Genomic DNA, 23,578 nt, shown 5'->3' on the forward strand with positions numbered 1-23,578 from the left:
CAGGATCCAGTCCCTGCTCCAATATCCACAGTGGACAGCTTCTAACAGGAGACACCGTGGGAGCCCCACACCAGAATATTCCATAGCCAGTGGTTAGGGCACTCACCTGAGAGGTGGTACTTCCCAGTTTAAATCTCTTCTCTCCATCAGGCAGATGGGGGACCTGAATTAGGGGGCTCCCACATCTCAGCTGAGTACCTTAAGCACTGGACTAAAAGTTATGAAGGAGGTCCTCCGCTTCCCAGTTGTTTTGGGTAAGCTCATCTATAGTGACCCAGTCCAGTAGGTGAGATCTGAACAGGTTTACTGGCTAAGGTCCCACAGATGAGGTGGGCAGAGGAATACCCAATTTTCCCAGGTCATGAATAGCTCTGGGGCTTAGGCACACAGACCCCTGGAATGGGGCTACAGTGCATATGCTCAAGGTAGAAACATAAGTGCTTAAGGAACTTTCACTGCAAAAACATAGGCATGAAGCAAATTTAGGTGCCTACAGGTTTGTGAATCCCAGTGTGGCCCAATTCTGGGATTTAGGTGCCTAAAGTGGATATTCAGCAGCTAAGTCCTTTTGTGGATCTAGCCCTTTGTGCCTAGGTGATTTTTGCCCCTTGTGAGTAAATCATAGGATGAATTTGCATCACCCTACGGATAGCTATACATACAATCAGTGTAATCACTGTAATTTCAAATGAATCAGTGAAACAAAGAGGAGTTACATATACAAACTGCACATAGCGAGCATTAGAAATGCAAATATACCATCACTAGAAGAGTAAAATAGACTAACAAAGAACATACAAGACGAATTGCGATAGAACACATAATTCTAACAACAAAGCTAAGAAGTTTTATGTCACCTACTTGGCCAACATAAAACTGACAAACAAAAGCAACAATTATATAGTATCAAAACATTGGCTTATAATTGTAGTAATCACTGCACCTGCACAAACAAACACCAAGATTAGAAAAAGTGTTCCCCCAAAAGGCAGCTTGTTGCAGGGTTCTACTCCTTGCTCGGGTGCCCTCTTGTGGCTGTGTCTGGCCAGGGCTGGATTTAGGTTTTTGTTGTTAGTGACAAAAGGGAAAATAGAATGTTTGAAGTAACATGTTTCGGGTACTCTAGATGTGGATTTATTTTTCCACTAACCTCCTAGAATGTTCTGGACCTTTGTAGAATCTTGTGGAACCTTCCAGACTTTCTGAGAACTACATTTTCCTCGAACTTCCTAGAATGTTGTCAGCCATGCCCTCATGGCTATATAAGAGACAGTCAAGAACAAACTGAAGTGAGAGCCCAGCTATGATATTGTGAGCCTTGCTTTGTTGTGTAACTGTGAAAGTGTACTTGCCTTTTAAGACTTGAAGAGTGTAAGTAGCAACTAATAAACAACTTATTTAATGTCACTGAATGATAATTTCCTCGGTTTGGTAGAGCTTGCTGGGCAATACAATGATGACATGCTTGAGCACCTACATCAAGTAGTTTGTAAAGAAGCTATGGACCATTACTGCAGCAAAACAATTCAAAACGAATTGATTGACCTTATGCCAAGGAAGGTGCTTGATAACGTATTGAGGCTGCTTGGCAAAGTGAAGTATTATGCCGTAATAATTGACTGCACTCCCGTCAGTCACAGTGACAGTATATCATTTACAGTAAGATTTGTTGACGAAGAGGATGGCAGTATCCAGGTAAAGGAACACTTTATCGGTTTCCAACCTGTGAATGACTCTACTGGGAAAGGTCAAATAGAACTATGTATGAACGTTTTGAATGAGAATAAAATAAAGCTTCAGCACTGTCACAACCAAGGCTACAACAATGGCGTGAACATGAAGGGAAGAAACAGTGGCATCCAGGCAAGAATCCTTGTGCTGAATCCAAGAGCTTTCGTCATGCCTTGTGGCTGCTATTTCCTCAGCCTGGTTCTGTCAGACACAGCATCATCTTCTTTAGATTCAGTATCTCTCTTTGTAGTACAGCAAAGGATATACATCCTGTTTTCAGCATCAACTATCAGGTGGAACATCTGGACAATGTTACAAATCTGACCATAAAGCCACTAAGTGACACTCGCTGGGCGAGTCGCATTGACAGTGTAAGGCCAGTGAGGTACCAAGTGACTGAGGATTACAATGCCCTGATGGAACTGGTGCAGTTGAGTAAAGTCGAGGCTGGAATCCAACACGACGCTCAAAGCCTGGCAAACCAGATCACTGATTTCAAATTTCTGGTCTCAACTGTGGTTTGGCACTATACCCTGTGCAAGTAAATGTTGTAAGCAAGGCATTACAAACTCAGTCGATGGACATTGCGACTGCTACTGCTTGATTTCGTTGTGGCCTACAGAGACAACAGATTTGAAGATGCCATCACTGCTGCCAAAGAAATGGCAGAAAACTTAGGAGTTGAGCCTGTCTTCAAGGAAACTTGTGTTCATCAGAAGAAGAAACAGTTTGGTTCTGAGGGCAGAGATGACGAGATGGGAATCTCGGAGGAAAAATTCAAGAGGGAGTGGTTTTGCTCGCTCATTGACACTGTTCGTGCATCCATCAAAGAAGAGTTTGGACAAATGAAGCACCATGAAAAGACCTGAGGTTTTTTGTATGACCTTAATAAGCTGCCAGCGGATAGGAAAACATTCTTGAACAATTGTACAGACCTTCACCAGACGCTGACACATGGGGAATGGTTCGGACATCAATCATAAAGACCTCTATATCAAATTGGACAACATCCATCACATTTTACCACCTGGGAAGCACTCTCCACTCCAACTTCTCCAATTTATTCCTGATGCAGAGCTGAAGGACACTTTTCCTAATGTGTGGATAGCTTGGAAGATTCTGATCAAGCTGCCAATCATAGTCGGGAGCAGTGAGCACAGCTTTTCAGAGTTCAGGCTCATTAAAACATATATTTGATCAACAATGGCCAATGAGAGACTGACATCACTTTCTATTTTATCGTTTGAAAATGCCATTGGCCAGTCTTTGGATCTCTCTGACGCTGTGCTTCAGCTTATGAGGGCAAAGACGAGAGAAGTGACATTCTGAATTAAAGGACGAGAGTTAACATTCTAAGGCTGTCACCTACTGTAACGCTATTTAATACTAGTCCACCCAATGTTGATACACAGTTCAATATCTTGATGTTAGTACATTTCAGTTATTCTTAAAATTAAAAAGTTTCTATAAGCTTAGAGGAAATGAATTTTTTATTTGCTTACATATGATGTGGCCTGAATAAATACAGATTTACAGATCTTTGCATGCAAATTTATCATCCTATATGACAGAGATAAATCATGCATGCAAATCATGCATCAAAGTCACGAAATGGGCTACAAATGCAATGAAAAATAAGTTATTTAAAAGTTTAACAAAGACAGGGGCAAAGATGCTCCTCATCTGGGGTGCCATTTGGTCTGTGGCTAGTCCTGTGTCTGGGAGTTAGCTCTACCCCCTCTGATGCCACCTTCCTTCACTCATTTGTACTGCAGCCCTTCTTAAGCTCTAAAAGTCACAGTGCTTCCTCTTTTGTGGCCTGGTCCTTCAGCCAGGTCTCTATATAATTTTCCCCTTCTGGGGTAACAAAGTCTCACTGGAGCAGCTGTCCGAGTGCCATTCCAGGCAGTCTTCTCATTCCAGACTGTACCACTTTCTCAGGGGCTGGTAGGGGAACCCAGGCCTGCCTGCCTGCTGCTCCAGATTCCAGTCCAAGGACCCCCCAATCAACAGCCAAGATCTGCACTGTCTCAACCCTCACTGCCATTTCCCTGGGCTTCCTCCTCTGCAGACTTTCTTCTCCATCACCTCTCTGGATAAACTCTTCCCCCAGGGTCAGGATCCCAGGGCTTTTGCTTTCCCTGCAGTCTTCCTCCTTCTCTCCTCGCTGGGCCCAGAAAGTGACTACAGACTTCCACACTGCAGTCCCCTTCTGCTGTCACTTCCTGCTTTACACAACCCCCTACTTATTCCTGCACAGATGGGCTCCATTTTCAATTAGTGCTTGTCACTCAAGACTAAATCTCCTCCCTGGTGCAGCCTACAAAGTTAGTTAGCCCTGTGCTGAGTCACCTTAACCCCTTCATGGGTGGTGTGGGGAGAATACCCTATCACATAGCTCAACAAGAGAATGAAAAACAAACCAAAGTTTTCATCATAGAAAATATCTTCACACCCCAACTGATTACAAGCATAATTAATACAGCAGTCAAGAGACATCCACATTGAGTGAATCGCCTAAGCAATCCACTGACATACACACTGCAAGAAATGGTCAAACTAGGAATGGTCTGAGGAAAAGGTACTGGAATAGAAAGAGGAGGAATTAAATACTAGTGTTCCCATGTTATCTGGAGCACATTTTCCTCCAACTTTGAGTGTCCTTGCATTTTTTTTTAATGTCGTATTAGACCCCTGTTCAGACAGGTACTTAACTCGGACTTCAGTAGATCTACTCACACGCTTAAAGTTATACACATACTTAAGTACGTTGCTGAATCTCAGCCTTATTAATTCTCCATTGTATATTTTCCAATATTGTGCAACAACTTGTTTCATTTTGTTTAGAGCTGCCTGCCAGCAGCTTAGACAGCTGGAACATTCCCTTGCTCTTTGTCCCCTTGCTCTTGTATTATGTCAGAGGGTAAACTGGTGTGCCCAATTTACCTTTCCCTCCATTCATTATTTGGATACCTCTGACACATTCCCCTCTTACTCCTCTGCTCTCTATGCAAAACTGTCTTAGTCCTTTTAGTCTCTTCATGTGATTTTCCATGCCTCTAATCATTTCCATTCTCTAACTCCCTCTACTTCTCCAATATCCATTTTTGAGATGGGGGCTCCGCTTCTGAACTCCATTTCTTTATATAATACCTTTGTAATATTTTCACTATTCCTCTTCTTCATCTCATTCCTTATGCATTCTATTGTTTTCTTTACTTTTTTGACCACTGCTGAACATTGCATAGGAGCACTTCTATTTTTTTCTCCGATTGTGCATTACCTCACACTTTCAATATTGAAGTTCACCTCACATTGGGCTACCCATTTACTTAGCTTTGTTAGGGTCCTCTGTGAGTTCCCCAGACTTTAGTCTTGAGTAACCATATAATTGTACTATCTGCAAGTTTTGTCACCTTGCTGGTTCAACCCTTTATCATATCACTAGTGAATCTATTAGTCAACACGGGTCCAAGTATAAAACATTGGGGCACCCAGTTCTTAACCTTTTGTCATGATGAGAACTGATAATTTATTCCTAATCTTTGTTTGGCTCTTAGCCAGTTTCTGATGTGTGAAGACTGTGAGAACTTTGTCAAAGGCTTTTTGAAAGTGAAAATAAATTATGCTTTCTGATTCTTACTCATCTGTTTATAAGCATCCCCAATATAGATGAATGATTTGCAGAACCTAAGTTAAGTAAAATGCATAGGGACCTAAGTGGAGACTTCCCCCAACAGATGATGTTCCAGTTAAAACTTTGCAGCTGGTTACATTTGATAATAAGGTTCTAGAATGTAGAAGTACAGCCATTGGTCTACTTGTTCCTGTTCCTCCCACAGAAACCAACAAGGGATTCTAAGGAGTTTCTACTACCAAGGGAAAATTGCAGCAATTGGTATTGTTATGTATGGGGGACATCAAGTGAGCTTGTTCTGAAAGGGGGGAAACAATGCTCATTACTGGGGATCCAGAAAGATTTGGTTCATGTAACTGAGCTCAGAAAAGTTAGTTGGAATTGGGAGTTGCAGCAAAGGCAAGGAGGGTTGTAGGTGTGTGTTGGGAAAAAGTTATTGACTGAGTGGGACCCTCACTGATGCATAGTCTTCTAAAGCTGCATACCTAGAGTTCTATGGTTTTTCATTGTCCATGTACAATCAGTATTGCTCTCAGCCTGCAGCTTTAGCCATCATATAATAATTCTTGGCACTTCTCGAGCACCAATCCCCTCAACTTGCTTTACAACTTGTAATTCATTAAGCTTCACATCACTCTTGAAAAGTACAATGTTATCTCCCTTTCTAAGCTGTATCTCAGTTTCACCAAAGTGGTCATATGACTTTCATAAAGTTCATTGGCAAAGCTGTGAACAGAACTGAGAACTATTAATCATTGGCTCCTGGCCCAGTGCTTTAACCACTATGCTCCCTCCCAATTGGGAATAGCTAAAAGTCAACCTCATGGTTTTTAAGATACACTTCACTTCTGCTCAGACTGTCTCATAACCTCACTGTCCAATCATGCTGGGGAAAAGATAGAAAGCAATAGATGTGGTTTAATTAGGCTGCAACTTTATTCACTTAAAATATCTGGGTGTGCTCAGCAGGTCATCATCCTTTCTTTAATCATTTTCACATAATCCCCAAACTGGTCTCAGCGATCCTGTCTCTGGGACTTCACAACTTTCCCCTCGTAGTAGGACAGTGAAGGGTGCCGTAAAAGGAGGGCAACTGGCTCCCTGCTGTACTAGACTCAGGGTCTCCATGTCCCCCCAACTCAGCTCCTTTAAGGGATGCTTTCCTCTAAATCTTTCTCCAGTCCATTTTATCCAAATACCCTTCCCTAACAAGTACCTGCACCACCACAGGTTTTATGTAATCCATTTTGACATTATAACCTAACTACCCTATCTACCTCACTGGGTCACAAACCTCCTGTGGGGAAGGGGAAAAAGCCCACCCCTGCCAACTGTGAGGGGGAAATTATTTTTCAGTCCCAACGACAAAGGGGTCACTAGCATGATGCCCAGTATGGATCATGAAGGAACTTTTTCAGATTTCATGGGTGTGAAGGCGAGAGGGCTGCATGGGACTCCACTCCAACCAACCTGATCCATCCACTTGCAGCAACTATCCACTCCCTCTGCGCAAACTTCCTTTTCCTCTAGTTGCATAGTAATGCCCTTAAAGGGCAAAAGCCCCTTTTCTTCTGGCCAGCTGGACAAGGATGCAGCACATACTGTTGTGTTGAAAACCTCTGAGTTAACAAAAACACACCACTGACTTTTGATCCCTGTCTTGTTAGTATATGGGAACCATGAGCTTTTGAACTGTGCTCCGTGGACATGCATACTCATTTCAACACAGCCAGTGCTCTCCTATTTTCCGTAGTATTTTAAACCTGTGCCTGACATCAAAATTTTTACTATTTATAGCTTTGCATGCAACATAATATTTACTTCAACCTCCAATATGGATACTTACTGTAAATGTCAGGGGATTATTTACTATGGTAAACTAATTAGTTATGTAAATGGCTCTCTTTTCAGGGCAAGGGGACTGTTAATGCTTGTTGGATTACTTGGGCATTACGATCCTTTGAAGTTCTTTAACATTTTTGAGTATTTACTTTGGGACTGTACAACTTTGAGGCAAATGATACAGCTAATATCCCACAGCAAAGACACACAGAGAATCACTTTGTTTAACCCAGGTATTAACAGTACTTTGTCTCAAATGAATGCATCAATTTTGCTGAATTACAAGGAAATTCCAGGAAAAGAATGTAAGATGGGAGCCCCAGATGAATTTATTTTGATCAGGGTTATTATAGTAACTAATATATTAATAATGATGGGACACCTAAAATAAAGTTTGACCAGCTGTTACCAACCACCATTAAAATGTATGCCAATTTTTATCCTTGAGTTGCCATAAAGGGTATTTTTTAAAAGTGGGAGGGTGAACACAGAGGAGTATAAATTTCCCCTCGTTTTGTGTTTAACTCCCATTTATAATAAGAACTATGTTTTGAAATATAGTTACCTAAATTTCACTTGCAAAATATGCATTTATGTGCAGGCAGGTAACTGTGGAAAATGGATAACTGCCAGCACGAAAGCATCCTTTTGCTTGTGTAATGAGTCAGTGGCTACACACACACACACAGACATCCTATTGGGTAAGAAAAAAGAGCATAGAACTTCCAAAACACAGAATCTATTTTAGGTGCAGTGAAATCTGGATCTCTCTCATCTTCAGGTCACCAGCAAATAGGTAATGTATTGCTCACACAGGCTTGAGCAGATCTAACATGCTATGTACTAGAGGACGGTGGCGCACGCACAGTTAGCCAGCAGCTGGCACATGCAACAGGTGCAAATTGAAGTTTTACACATGGTAATATTGGACTAGATTCTGCCACTCTTACTCCCATGGAGACCCATTCTTAGTAGTCATATAAGCTAAACAGTAACAGAGTCTTAGTTCTCTGGTATGGAACAGTCTTGATACTTTTATTTGGTACCATACAAATCACTCTGTTGGCACTTAGTAAGCAAATAATATTTAGTTACTTGTGGACAAAGGTTAGCGGTCTATTTGAAAATACTTCTATGCTCCTTTTTCCTTTCAGATTTAATATTAATTTTTCCCCCATTATCACATGTACATTGCACTGATCTGTCAGTTCTCTCCCTCCTGCCTTCAAAATTAAAAAGCTATCCTGGGCCAACCCTTGAAATACAAATTCTCAAGACCAGAAACAACATTTTTTATCAAATTGTAAAAAGACGACAAAAGGCAAATTACAGAACAGCAACAAGGCAAAAACAACCAAGTGAAGGTGGGCCAAAATCTGCTCTTGGTTACACAGGTGAAAATCCAGAGTAACTCAACTGACTTAAATGGTCTTACTCACAATTTACACTAGTGTAATTGAGAACAAAGTGTTGTCCAGTAAGCAGGTCTTTGAGCTAGGATACCCTCCAAATTCTCCCGGATATATTTTCAAAGGTATCGAGAGTCAGCATGGTCAAAGGGCCCCAGATTGGGGCTGAACAGACTTGGTTTTATACCCACTTTTACCACTGGCCTGATGTGTGACCTTGGTCACCCCAACTCTCTGTTCTTCTCCCACCCCATCTATTTAGACTATAAAGCTCTTTGGGGCATGTATGACGTTTGGGGCTTCACCTAGGTCAGTAAGGGGTTCAGTCAATGGCTGCCTTGTAACCCTGGATGTCTCGTGGCTATACAGCTTTGGTTCAAAGCTCTGACTCCAACAGCCTGCCAGCAGCCCACAAGCTTCACCCTGGCTTTGCCCAACTTGGTTACTCCTTGAAGACTGACCTTAGTACCCTGCCAGCCCCAAATTCACCCTAAAATCATCCTGCTGCAAGGACTAGGTCCTCTCACTGGACCCTCACAGAAAGGGTGTTAGTGTCACTGCCTCTAGACACTCAGTGTAACATGTCAACCTGTCAGCTTCCTAGAAGCACACACTATTGAACTCACTCAGCACTGATGATTTATAATGAAAGCAAAACAAGTGTATTAGCAAAAGAGCATGGCTTAGGGGATACCAGGTAAAAGAGAAATATAGAGATGGTTACAAGCAAATAAAAGTGAAAAGATGCATCTAAAAGTCTAAAACTTAATCTAGCAAGGCCGAGTCTTTGTTCAAGATGGTTTCTCTCAGCCACAGTCTCCTTTCTAGCCTTTACTGGCCAGCACCCATCACAGAGACCAAAACACTTGGTTTCTTTGTCTCCTTAAGATGAAGGGTCACTTAAGGGTTCACTCCTGCTCTTTCTATAGTTCAGTGAACTTTTGAAATGTATTCATCTGGAGAGTTCCCCCGGATAGCGTTCATTAGTGCATGCTGAGTAAAGGAGCCATGAGAATTAGAGGATAAGGCTCCATTCTGGCTCCTCCCCCGCCGGTGGTTGCTACTATACAAAGTATCTCTTCCTGCTGAAACATCGGATACAAATGAATTGCCCATTGAATTTGGCCACATGGTCTGAGGTGTCTGCCTCTTTCCTTTGTCTGGAGAAATTCCTTTAATCAACTCCCCTGACATGCCTAGTTTAAAACACCTTTTAGTCATGGACTTTAAAAGCATAATATCAGTGAGTATCCAAAATTTCACATAAAACATTGTTATATATATTTTACAATGAAATTGTTGACCAGTATGTTATTAGTTTTCAAATGATACCTCACAAGACATATTTTGTACAAAAGAAAACATAGCATTAGTGTGTAGGGTATAAATATAGGGGTGTCTAGGGTCACAACAGGGTCTGATTGATTCTTTGTCTGAACATGACCCACACAATGCAGTTCAGCTGGGGCCTCTAGGTACTACTGCAAAACAAACAAGACTCAGAATCCTGGCACAGTTGAAGATTTCAGCCAGAAAACTAACTCTCCACACCTCTGAAGGACCAATGTAAAGTATATTTTCTCTTTTGTAAAGGACTAAACGGAAGTAAGAATTGCTCATCTGTTGGGTATCAGCCATCAAGAAGGTACATTTTCTTAACATGACTAGAAAAGAGAACTAAATTTAAGCTAAGAACTAACGTACGTCAAGCAAACCAGACTGGCAGTTCCTGGCTGAGAAAAGGATCCAGTAGCAAAGATGTCAGAAAACTCTTCTGAAATCTGCAATGCTACAAAGCTATGCCAGGGAAAGAAAGCAACGCTTAAGTCTAGAAAACACATCTCAGGAAGCTTTCTCCAAGTAGCATCATGGGAACAAGTCTAGTAATCTGCAAGGGAGAGAAATTAAGGAAACAGATATAATCATAAAACAATGACAGAGGAGCAGTTTGGAGTTTGTAAACTTGGCAAACATGCTTTGCTGTTTTCAAACCCTTTCATAAACTATTTCTTTTAGCATGAATACAGTAGTAAATATCTGAACTCCTTGGTATTAAAGAAATCTCACACTTGTTTACTGAGAGAGATCTCACCTGTTGGCTGTGGTAATAAACCTGCTGCCTCAGTTTCTCTTGTTAGTATATTAATTAGAGCTGGTGGAAAATTTTCTGACAGAACATTTTTCCCATCAGAATATCTTGATTCATCAAAATCAAGTGTTCTGCAGGAACTTTCAACTGAAACCAAGTTCCCTGCCAACTGACATGCCTATTTGTCTCCTTCCTTAGCAGCCCTCCTGACAGGCTGCAGCAGAGCCAGGACACACAGGGTTTCCAGGCTCCTGGGAAGCAGATTTCATTTCAGAAGCACTAAAATTATCCTCCTGTTTATTTAGCTCTTCAGCTAAACTCAAACTCCACCTACTGTAGCCAAGCATAAGTCAAGGCCAAGCTTTCCCCAGTCTTGCCTTGGGTGCAGGCAAGTTGCTGGGAGTCTGCATTCAGCTCCCATTTTGGGCATGGAGGGGAGATTCCACCTTGTGCCCCTAAAATTTGAACAGATGTCCACTTTGGACTTTACAGCCCCATTGTCCTTTTACCTCAGATCACTGTCATAATCTTATTTCAAGCCCCTCTCCTACTCTGGGCTCCTAACACAAAATCTTAACAATCAACAAAAGTTACACTACTAGTAAATGTTAAAAGCTTCTTTCCCCAGGTCCATAAGCCCACTAACTGTCTCTAGATCTGTGGAGTTATTTATCCTGTTTCAAGTGACTGACTGATTCCTGCAGGGAACTGCTTATATAGCCTACTCCACCCTTATCAGCATGCTGTGCTGCAGAGACCCAGGAACTGCAACTCCTAGCCTGGGCTATAACTAGGGCCCTACCAAATTCACAGCCATGAAAAATGCATCACGGACTTGAAATCTGTTTTCCACCACAAAATCTGGTCTTTTATGTACTTCTGCCCTATACTATACTGATTTCACAGGGGTCAGGGACACTAGCATTTCTCAAACTGGGGGTCCCAACCCAAAAGAGGGCTGTGGCGGGATTGCAAGGTTATTGTAGGGGGGTTGTGGTATTGCCCCCTTATTTCTGTGCTGCTTTCAAAGCTGGGTGTCTGGAAAGCAGCGGCTGCTGGCAGGTGCTCAGCTCTGAAGGCAGCACCACCAGCAGAAGCAAGAGTGGCAATGAGCAGCTAGAGAGTGGCGGCTGCTGGCTGAGGGGCCAAGGGTCCAGTTCTGAAGGCATCAGCACAGAAGTAAGGGTGGGAATACCATACCATGCCACCCGTACTTGTGCTGCTGCTGGTGATGGCGCTGCCTTCAGAGCTGGGCTCTTGGCCAGCAGCTGCCACTCTCCGGCTGCCCAGCTCTGAAAGCATCACTGCCACCAGAAGCAGCACAGAAGTAAGGGTGGCAATACCACAACCCCCCTACAATAATTTTGCAATGCCCCCACTACCCCGTTTCGGGTCAGGACCCTTACAGTTACAATACCATGAAATTTCAGATTTAAATATCTGAAATCATGAAAATTATTATTTTAAAATCCTATAACTGTGAAATTGACCAAAATGGACCATGAATTTGGTAGGGCCCTAGCCATAACCAAGAAACAAGCAGGCTAGATTTGGAGTTTGTAAAAGGCCCTTATACTACTGTATTATTGTAATAGCAATTCAACATAAATATGTATTATGTGTGCCTGAATTGTTGCACAAGGAAATTGTTAATTACTAAGAGCATATTTGATTTTGTTGTTTGATCTGTCCATTTTTAGGACAATTTGATATATGTAGTATCCTGATATGATTAACAGTAGAATAAACAGAGCAACTGAGACTTCACAAGTCTCTGTACAGTTACCTGAATTGACAACTGAAGGCAAAAAAAAGTCACATTCGCTTGTATTTAATGGGAGTGATTAGTCAAGACTTTTAGAAGTAATAATGCAGGGAATCAGAAGAGATTTTATTATCACAAGTTATGCTTAGATAAGTGATTTTATAAAAATAGTAGCTTTTTACTCAACGATATACTCGTTATGTATATTCAGCCATTTCTGCTTTCTTTAGCAACAGTGAGTTTTTACTATTTTTACTCATGTTAGAGCCAATACAGCTGTGGCAGAAAAAGAAAAAAAGACAGACAGACACACATAGATTCTACTCTGTTGCATACCCTCAAACAGAAATGTTATCTATAATTGAAAGTTATCTGTGAATCAGCTTGACTTTCAGATCCCAGGGTGAGATTGCAAGACTCAAGGTTATAAACACAAGGATTTGGGTTGTTTTGATTAAAATAAATAAAATAAATAAGAACATTGTATGGCTCCTGAATTTTATTTGTTTTAGAGACAAGAAATGCAGAACTGGGCAATGCCATTTTTAAAGAATAAATCACACTTTTAAATAGAATCTGTAGGCAATGAGGATCTCTCCTAAAGAGGAAAAATGGAAACATAATACAAAGAATACAAGCACTGAGCTACAATCAATGGGCATTGTAAGTAGTCAGCACCTACCACTCGAGATCAGACCCCTAATTGGGATAATTGTTTGGCTCAGAGTTTTAGATCCACTCTTCATGATTTTGTCAGTCATTAATTGGTGGTTCTTCCTGAAACCAAAAAGTGCATCAGTGCACAGTAAGATTCTGGCCACTTGTTCAGGCCTTTTTGTCTTTGTGGTAGGCTGCTACTACAACAGTAACTTTGATTTGATGACCAAGTGTATGCATAAAAATCCCAGGAAGCCTGGAAAGGTTAAAATTGCAATATGAGTTAAAATCACTATTACAATCAATGTAAAATCAACATTAACATATTAATATATCTGCTGACCATAAGCTGCCCTCAGATCCTAGTTTATATGGAAAACTGTCTATACAAAAATGGTGGTGGCTTTGTCGTCATGTGGGCCAAAGTCTCATTTCAAGGTAAGACCACGGACTTCAGAGAAATTGCCTCAGTGTCGCTGAGATGAGAAACTGGATCATCAGCTGTTATCACGGTCCCTTCTTTCTAGAATCCTGGTATGAAGGAATCAAAAGTCTCCTAACATGTCCCCAACTATCTATGGTAAGTCCTATGTTAGGTATTTACAAAATAGACTGTAAGAACTCCAAAAACTCACAAGCCCCTAAAAAGACCAATAGCTTTTAAGGGCTAGGATAATTGTTCAAAGGCCAAATATTCTATTACAGGTCATGTTTTAAAAACATTTCCTGAACAGGTAATGCATATTTCGAAAAGTCCCTAACCCAGCAATAATAATTCCAAAAGGCTGCATAGTAAGTCCCATTTTCTGCTGTCCGTCGTGTTATATGGATCTGAAATATCAGCATAATTTCATAAGAAATGCATAAACAACCTCGCATATAAATTAAGCAGAGCTGATCTCCCCAGTCAGAAAATAAGTATACCTCTCACTCTGAGTTGCTAGTAGGGGAGATGAGGGAAGAGATAAAATTGATCGAAATGAGTCATATTTAGCAGATTACACTAGAAAAAATAAGGATTACAAAGAATAGCTATATAACAACTATTGGGCAACATAGCTTTGCTCCTCTTCAAGACTTATTACAATTTGTGTCTAATCCATGTGCTCAAAATGATTCATCAGATGGAAGCAAAGTATATTTAAATAATTCATAAATGTAAGAAGTCTCATCATTCTGATGGTGACAGTTTCATCATATATATGCTAATATTCATCCATAGCAGTCTTCAGTGCTCTCTTCTTGACCAGATCTAGTTATATGATCCGAATGTAATTTGGAGTGAAGTGCTCTTTCAGTCTTTGCTCAAAAAACACCTGACACACTATACATTACAGCTATTCAATAAGAAAGGATTTGAAGTTACCTGTGATGAACACATTGGATATACAGATCAAAGCAGAAAAAATGCCAGGTGTACAGATGACCAGCTCTTCATGAGCTCTTCTTTTCATTCTAATTTCCCTTGGAACAGTGGAGCAGCAGCACCTGCTGATTTGCATGTGTTTCATCATGCCCATTCTAGCGCATCCCAAAATGGGATTAACCTTGAAGGACTGTGGATTTTGTAGTTTTCACTCTGCCATAGAGTAGACTCTGTGGTGTACTAAGGACTGTATTGGAATTGCAAGGAATCAGTTCAACAGTGTGGGGATGGAGGGAGATGGGGGGCAATTGCCTGTTTTTGCTTGCACGCTAGGGGACTCCGGAGTGAAGTATGTGATCAGAGGAGCCTGGAAAGAACCAGACTAAACCAAGGTGGGGTGAGTTGTGCCTCTGTGCCTTATGGAGCAGCCTACTTTGTCTCTCCCTGTTTTGAGTTACTATGTATTAGTCTGGATTCTAAAAATAAAAATAGTGTTGCAATGCAACCTTCAGCAAGAGTATCTAACTTATCTGTGCTTACTCCATGAACAGAACAGAATTATAAATAAAAAATTTCAATCCAAGTTTTCTTTTTTCACTCATATCCTTCCTACAGACTCAAAATGAAAGTTCCTTCCAGAACACCCTGCCATGGATGCTCATCTGAGCACCGAGCATCCACTTGAAAATTTCAAAATCATGCTGTCAAACCCAAGTGATGCTGTCATTCCATAGCATTCTGTAGTGATCTGCATAACTGTCAGATCACTTTCAAAGCGATTACTTTAAATTCATGCTTCCCAAAAATCAGTGTTCAATTAATTCACATACTTTAAAAACGGTGTATATTCATACAGACACCAAACCAACATGAAATCAAAGATTAGATGCATCCTTATTAAGGAGACCTCTAATAAAACAGGTTGAGTGGACATTGCTTGGGAGGATATATTTTTCCCCATGGATTGCATTATGCCTACTTTTACTGTAAATCTCTCAGAGAATACTCACATTGTATGTTGTGACACCGAGTACACTTTTGACATATCAGCTACCTTTGAAAGAACTGATAATATGCAGCTTCAGAGTCTCTTTTGGGATTGTCCTTTGAAAAGTTAACTCTCTCTCTGAAGAACTGAACAAAGGTATGTTTTAAATGTTATTAATCCTTAATAAGTACTCGTACAAAATAAAATTCAAATGCTCAATATTTAAAACATTTGTATCTGATTCAAAATGAAAAATAGGACAAAAACAGATAAAGGTTCAGCCCTTGCATCCAGGATCAGTTCTAACTGAAATCTGACCAACTGTGGTCAATAAAGATCCTATGACACTGTTCAAAAGAGTAAGTGTGGTAATTCCACTGTTTTAGCCAAATTCCTCTGTGGGTAATATTAATTATATTCCCACTGCAGTTTCACATCAATATGGTATTCTCTACTTCCTGGCATAAACTGTTCTGTAGGCTGTTGAAAGCTTTCAAACTGTTGCTGCGTTTCATTCTAAAGGTGGGCGTACTTAAATGGTATGAAGAAAGGATAGACAGAAAATGAGAAATTCCAACAATGGATTGCCCAAGATGAATTGTTCTTCATATTTCCAACTGACGATATGGGATTCACATTCTACTGTAGCTTTCTTTATAATTGACCTGTATCAAAATACATGGCCCCAAATGTTCTGGGGGCCAAGGTGCATAAATAGTTAAACAAATAAAGAAAGTGGAATCAAAACCTCAGTATTGTAAATCTGGTGCTTTGATGTTCAAAATAGCACCAGAGAAACTGATCTAATATCAGCATTGCTAACTGGCCTCAGGAAAGTAGCTTCTAGTGCGCTTTCTGTTGGCAGACTTATGTTCTGTGTTTACACTGAATCTTTTTTCCTAAATCTCTCTTTGGTAGTATTATTTGTTTAAATAATAGGGCATTAATATACCTCTCTCTGATAACTTACAGCAGCCCATCTCCCCAAATAAGGCAGCTCATGTGGACCATTCATTTTTACATTTCATTCTGAGCTGCATGTCTTTAGCTAGAAATTTAACATGAAACCTGTACAAAGATCTCTCTTATTAAAACAGCCTGTTTTAAGAGACTACCCAAAAATGGCCCAAGAGTTTCATCCATTTTTATTAGAAGACCACATCTATTAAGCAACCCATTTTTCAGAGCACCCTCAGTGGTCACTGAGAGAAATTTTCATCATGTAATGAAACTGGAAACCAGAGTGGGTTGCTTTTTAAAAACACTACTGTATTATAACACTGATCAGACATGTAGCTCCTCTTCATGGTACAGTGCCAAATGCTCAGTTGGCGTAAGTCAGTGTGACTCTACTGACTTCCTTGGAGCTAGTCAGATTTACATCAGCTGAGGATCTGGCTGTAGTGTTATTTGTCCTCGTGGCTGGATTTTACTAAAACTAGACAAGCCATTTACAACGCACACTTTGCTTCTCTACAAAAGAAAAAAGACACTAAACTTTCTAAACTACTACATGCTACAAGGGGCCACAGCAATGGTTCCCTCACCCCACCTAGCAATATTGTTAACCTATCCAACTATACTCTCAGCCCAGCAGAAGCAGCTGTTCTATCTCGGGGCCTCTCCTTCTGCCCCTCCACCCCCACGAACATGATACAGTTCTGTGGTGACCTAGAATCCTATTTTCGACGTCTCCGTCTCAAGGAATATTTCCAAAATACCTCTGAACAACATACTAATCCACAGAGGTCTCCCTGCCAACACTACAGAAAGAGGGATTCTAGATGGACTCCTCCTGAAGGTCGAAACAGCAGACTGGACTTCTACATAGAGTGCTTCCGCCGACGTGCACGGGCTGAAATTGTGGAAAAGCAGCATCACTTGCCCCATAACCTCAGCCATGCAGAACGCAATGCCATCCACAGCCTCAGAAACAACTCTGACATCATAATCAAAAAGGCTGACAAAGGAGGTGCTGTTATCATCATGAATAGGTCGGAATATGAACAAGAGGCTGCTCGGCAGCTCTCCAACACGAGTTTCTACAAGCCATTACCCTATGATCCCACTGAGAGTTACCAAAAGCAACTACAGCATTTGCTCAAGAAACTTCCTGAAAAAGCACAAGATCAAATCCGCACAGACACACCCCTGGAACCCCGACCTGGGATATTCTATCTACTACCCAAGATCCATAAACCTGGAAATCCTGGGCGCCCCATCATCTCAGGCATTGGCACCCTGACAGCAGGATTGTCTGGCTATGTAGACTCCCTCCTCAGGCCCTACGCTACCAGCACTCCCAGCTACCCTCGAGACACCACTGACTTCCTGAGGAAACTTCAATCCATCGGTGATCTTCCTGATAACACCATCCTGGCTACTATGGATGTAGAAGCCCTCTACACCAACATTCCACACAAAGATGGACTACAAGCCGTCAAGAACACTATCCCCGATAATGTCACGGCTAACCTGGTGGCTGAACTTTGTGACTTTGTCCTTACCCATAACTATTTCACATTTGGGGACAATGTATACCTTCAGATCAGCGGCACTGCTATGGGTACCCGCATGGCCCCACAGTATGCCAACATTTTTATGGCTGATTTAGAACAACGCTTCCTCAGCTCTCGTCCCCTAAAGCCCCTACTCTACTTGCGCTATATTGATGACATCTTCATCATCTGGACCCATGGAAAAGAAGCCCTTGAGGAATTCCACCATGATTTCAACAATTTCCATCCCACCACCAACCTCAGCCTGGTCCAGTCCACACAAGAGATCCACTTCCTGGACACTACAGTGCTAATAAACAATGGCCACATAAACACCACCCTATACCGTAAACCTACTGACCGCTATTCCTACCTGCATGCCTCCAGCTTTCACCCTGACCACACCACACGATCCATCGTCTACAGCCAAGCTCTGCAATACAACCGCATTTGCTCCAACCCCTCAGACAGAGACAAACACCTACAAGATCTCTGTCAAGCTTTCTTACAACTACAATACCCACCTGCAGAAGTAAAGAAACAGATTGATAGAGCCAGAAGAGTTCCCAGAAGTTACCTACTACAGGACAGGCCTAACAAAGAAAATAACAGAACGCCACTAGCCGTCACCTTCAGCCCCCAACTAAAACCCCTCCAACGCATTATTAAGGATCTACAACCTATCCTAAAGGATGACCCAACACTCTCACAAGTCTTGGGAGACAGGCCAGTCCTTGCCTACAGACAGCCCCGCAACCTGAAGCAAATACTCACCAACAACCACATACCACACAACAGAACCACTAACCCAGGAACTTATCCTTGCAACAAAGCCCGTTGCCAATTGTGCCCACATATCTATTCAGGGGACACCATCACAGGGCCTAATAACATCAGCCACACTATCAGAGGCTCGTTCACCTGCACATCCACCAATGTGATCTATGCCATCATGTGCCAGCAATGCCCCTCTGCCATGTACATTGGTCAAACTGGACAGTCTCTACGTAAAAGAATAAATGGACACAAATCAGATGTCAAGAATTATAACATTCATAAACCAGTCGGAGAACACTTCAATCTCTCTGGTCACGCAATCACAGACATGAAGGTCGCTATCTTAAAACAAAAAAACTTCAAATCCAGACTCCAGCGAGAAACTGCTGAATTGGAATTCATTTGCAAATTGGATACTATTAATTTAGGCTTAAATAGAGACTGGGAGTGGCTAAGTCATTATGCAAGGTAGCCTGTTTCCTCTTGTTTTTTCCTACCCCCCCCCCGATGTTCTGGTTTAACTTGGATTTAAACCTGGAGAATGGTCAGTTTAGATGAGCTATTACCAGCAGGAGAGTGAGTTTGTGTGTGTATGGGGGTGGGGGGGATGTGAGAAAACCTTGATCTATGCAGGAAATAGCCCGACTTGATTATGTAAAGAGTTGTCACTTTGGATGGGCTAGCACCAACAGGAGAGTAAATTTGTGTGGGGGGGTGGAGGGTGAGAAAACCTGGATTTGTGCTGGAAATGGCCCACCTGTTGATCACTTTAGATAAGCTATTACCAGCAGGACAGTGGGGTGGGAGGAGGTATTGTTTCATGATTTCTGTGTGTATATAAAGTCTGCTGCAGTTTCCACGGTAAACATCTGATGAAGTGAGCTGTAGCTCACGAAAGCTCATGCTCAAATAAATTGGTTAGTCTCTAAGGTGCCACAAGTACTCCTTTTCTTTTTGCGAATACAGACTAACACGGCTGTTCCTCTGAAACAGCTCCAAATATAGTGTTCTCCCAAGGACAGACATAGAAGCAAATTCGGTTTAATTATACTAGGAAAAAGCATTCTGGTGTCAAGATGATTTCTAGCTACACAATGTCAATTTTCTACAGAGATATTTAGATATTTACAGTTCTTTGATAAGAGTGACCTTATCAAAGAACTGTGATTAAGATTTATGATGGCCAGTTCAAGCAGCAAAAGTTCAATTTTGTAATTACTTTTAAAATCCAAAAAGTGTTTCTCCTACTTCCTTCTTTCTGGTTTCCAAATCATGACTGAAGGTCTGCTCAATATGAAAGAGATCAAGTACCAGTGATGCTCAGTTGACGGCCTTCCAGAAAGCAATGAGATAGACATTTCAGTAGGAACCTAAGCACGCGCTCAAGCTAATTCCAAGAGCAGGACCATCATGATAGTAATACAATGTGCATCTTCTAGCACATTTGGACCTGGAACCCAAGAAACTGCCCAGGTGGAGAGTAGGTATAATTGGGACAACAGTAACTGAACATTTTTTCCAAGTTTGTACCCTCACTGCATATCCTTTATCTATATGTGTTGTAGCTTTCCAATTTAGAGTGTAAGCTCTGCAGAGCAGAACCCTTGTCGTCCTATTTAGGGTACTTAGGGCACCTATCACTGTAATACCCGAGCAAAAAAATACAGTGATTATGGTTTGCACAGAATGGACCACAATGAACTCTGCCTGTTGCCTCTTATCTGAGCATTTGAGAGTATTTTCAAACTTTGTATTAATAGCAGCCATCCCAATCCTATTCATTATTTGTGAAATTCACACAGCAGCATATGCGCCTTGAAATGGCTACAACTCAGTGTGACCACTGGGCTTGTTCTGCGCACAAGTGGGAGGCTGGGGAGAATGTGCTCACATCACAGTAAGTGTGTCCAGCTCTTACAGACAAGTGTGACAGGTCTCTGCCTCAATGGGCTTCTAATTAGGAATACACACGGGGAGCCTTGCAATATTTCATGTTTTTCCTTAAAGCCCCAGCTCCTACAGTCCCATGATTATGTTAAGAATCAAAGAGCGTCTAGCCATTATGGTTGCAGAGAAATCCTTGAACACATGACATATCAAGGCTCAAAAGAACAAATAAGAACTCAACTGTTGGTAATTTTTTTTGTAAATCATGATTTTTGGGGAAGGACTCATGATTTTTGAATGCTTGGGAATGGCAATTCTATCTTCCAAATCTAGACTCAGACCAGTAGTGTGTACATCTGAGAGAAAACCATGATCAGTCCATTAAAAAGCACATATCACGCAATTTTTTTAAAATGGTAACATTTCACCAGCACAGCTCTCATATAGACAATGGGGATTGCAACCCAGAGCTAAATTTGATTATCAGTGGGCAAAATGCTGAAGCCCTTACTCACTTTTAGTCAATTCTTTACTTAGACAAAACTCCCACTGGTCTGAGTTTTTAGTTCTGAAGCATAATTTCCACTGACATCAGCAGAAGCTTCCCAAGTAAAGTCTGAGAAAAGGCTTCAAGTTTTGGTCCAATAGTCAAATATTGTTTCAAGATTGTCAAAAATTCAGAGCAAAGTTTAGTTTCTCTTTTAACATACAAAAAGATACTCAAATTCCATTTTTTTTTTTTTTTAAAAAGCACATTTTCTCCAGACGTTAAATACAGATTTACTTCAATCTGGAAATGGCCAAAGTTAACCAATCTTTGTTCCTAACTTTCTTCCAGATCCAAAAACTTATCCCATTTATGTTACTAGAAACACTTAAGGACAAACAAAATAAAATTACACTTGAGTCATATGATTTGAATAACTCCTGGGAAATTGAAGATACAATTGACTTAAAGTTGACTAGCATGCCATGAGATAAAAAAATTGGAGTTATGCTACCCAATAAGAGTAACACCTACATAATGAGAACGAGCCTGCCTTCCTGAGTAGAGTCTGACTCTGGCAATGGGACTGATTCAAACACACAGTCTGTTGCTTTCTCTGGAGGAAATCTCAAGTGGGAGGTGAGAAAATTGGGTAGTATTTTATAAAGAATAAAGCCCCGATCTGCTCTGCCCCTGAAACATTCCCAGCCCAAGTCTTCATTTTTAAAACTCCTGGGGCTTGACAAAGGGATGCTGCATCACACCCTCTCTCACAGTTCACAAGCAGATAGCATTACACAGCATGCCAGCATACCAGGGCACAATATCTCTGCATGCCCAGACTCTCTAAAGATTTATGCCTCTTTTTTTAATTTTCAAGCACCATACAGTATCTTTGCTCCCTTTAAGTAGAGAGCAAAAAAGTAATTTATTAAAGGGGCACACCTTAGAATAACCAAATCAAAACTGGGCCTTCCCTATAAATCATATCTTTAAAGTTTAATCCTGGAAAAACTATTAGCCATGTTTCTGCCCAAGTAATGAAAAACCAATATCCCATTGCTTATCTACCCAGACCATATCTAGGTATTGACTTATTTGCTATAGCCGGTGCACATATGAAAGTCACGTGGCCCCTTGGATCTGTCTGCCTACTCTCTTCTTTTTTGTGCATTGGTAAAGTATCAAAACTTACAAGAATCTTACTATAGAAGAGCAGATTTTTGTCAATGTTGATACTCTTCCCGCTCACAAAAACAGAAGAGGCAAGCAGAACAGAAGGCCAGAGTGAGGCAGGCCTGCAAAGCAATAGTGCTATTCTTCTGGTTAATTATTAACTTAAATATGTATGCTCACATTGGGAATTTTGAACAGGTGGGGTGCAGGGATATGACAATCCTCCCTATCTTTATGGAGAGATGAGAAAGGTACTTTGAAATTTTTCATTTGTAACATGGGATCACACTATGAAAGAGGCTGAGAACCCCTGCAGAAGAGGTTAAATGTTAGACCTTCCAGCCTTGAAAACTGTTCCTCTATTTCTCAGCACTTTACAGATATCAAGCATGAGCTCACAACTGCATAGAGAATGCTGTGGCTTTTTATGAGGTACTTGAAGTCATTGGTTGTTCAAATGAAGCGATAAGAGCTGTTGGAGGTCATTTACGTAGCTCAAACTAGCGTGCAACTGGGAGGAAGGTGACTGAGAAAAGGGGTGTAGCTTTATATTCACCTTTAGGAATTTATGCTATGCTCACCACCATATTACCTGAGCGCCTTAAACATCTCATATTCCACATCCAGCTGAATCTGCAAAACATCCTTATGTCTCTTTACACTCACTATTTCAACTGAGCTTATAAAAATATCATCATCATGTGTGAAACTGCAGTTCACTACGTACTTGGGGCTTGATCCAGCTCCTATTAAAGTCAGCAGAAATCCTTCCATTAGTTACAATGAGAGTTGAATTGAATGAAATATATTCTTTGAAAATTGAGCCCTAAATTTATGCATCCTGCAAGTTTCCTCAGGCCAGGCTCTACATGGCCCAAAAGAATACACTTAAGTAATGAATCAAAAGGATTCCCCACCCCGTTAGCTGAACTAGTAGAAACTCATACTTTGTTTCAGCTGGTGGATATTCCTTACACCCAAGACATGCTACAGTCTAGAGGACATTAGTTTTGGCTAGTTATAGAAGAGAATAGGTGGAAAGTCTGATGAAGCTTCTGGGAGAGAGAAACAAATGTTGTTCCCGGTGGGAAAAAAAAACAAAACACAAAATCGATGTGGCTGACAATTGAACTCCCAAGTAGCATCTAGAGGCACCAACAGAGATGGGTCCCATTGTGCTAGTCACTGTACAAACACATTGTGAGAGACAGTCTTCCCACACCAAAGAGCTTACAGTTTAAATAGACAAGACAGACAAAGGTTAGGATC

At 41.2% G+C, this 23,578-nt stretch overlaps 1 long non-coding RNA gene across 1 annotated transcript in view; it reads right to left on the reverse strand.

Moving 5' to 3' along the window:
- The window catches only part of LOC140906601 (uncharacterized), a 49,802-nt gene extending 35,124 nt beyond the window's left edge, over nt 1-14,678 (reverse strand). Inside the window, exon 1 of the long non-coding RNA XR_012157163.2 lies at nt 14,497-14,678. This is a non-coding gene — a long non-coding RNA (uncharacterized LOC140906601). The remainder of the gene's footprint in view (nt 1-14,496) is intronic.
- Nucleotides 14,679-23,578: the final 8,900 nt, after the last annotated feature.

Source organism: Lepidochelys kempii, chromosome 2 (genome assembly GCF_965140285.1).
Source record: "Lepidochelys kempii isolate rLepKem1 chromosome 2, rLepKem1.hap1, whole genome shotgun sequence".
Lineage (NCBI taxonomy): Eukaryota > Metazoa > Chordata > Testudines > Cheloniidae > Lepidochelys > Lepidochelys kempii.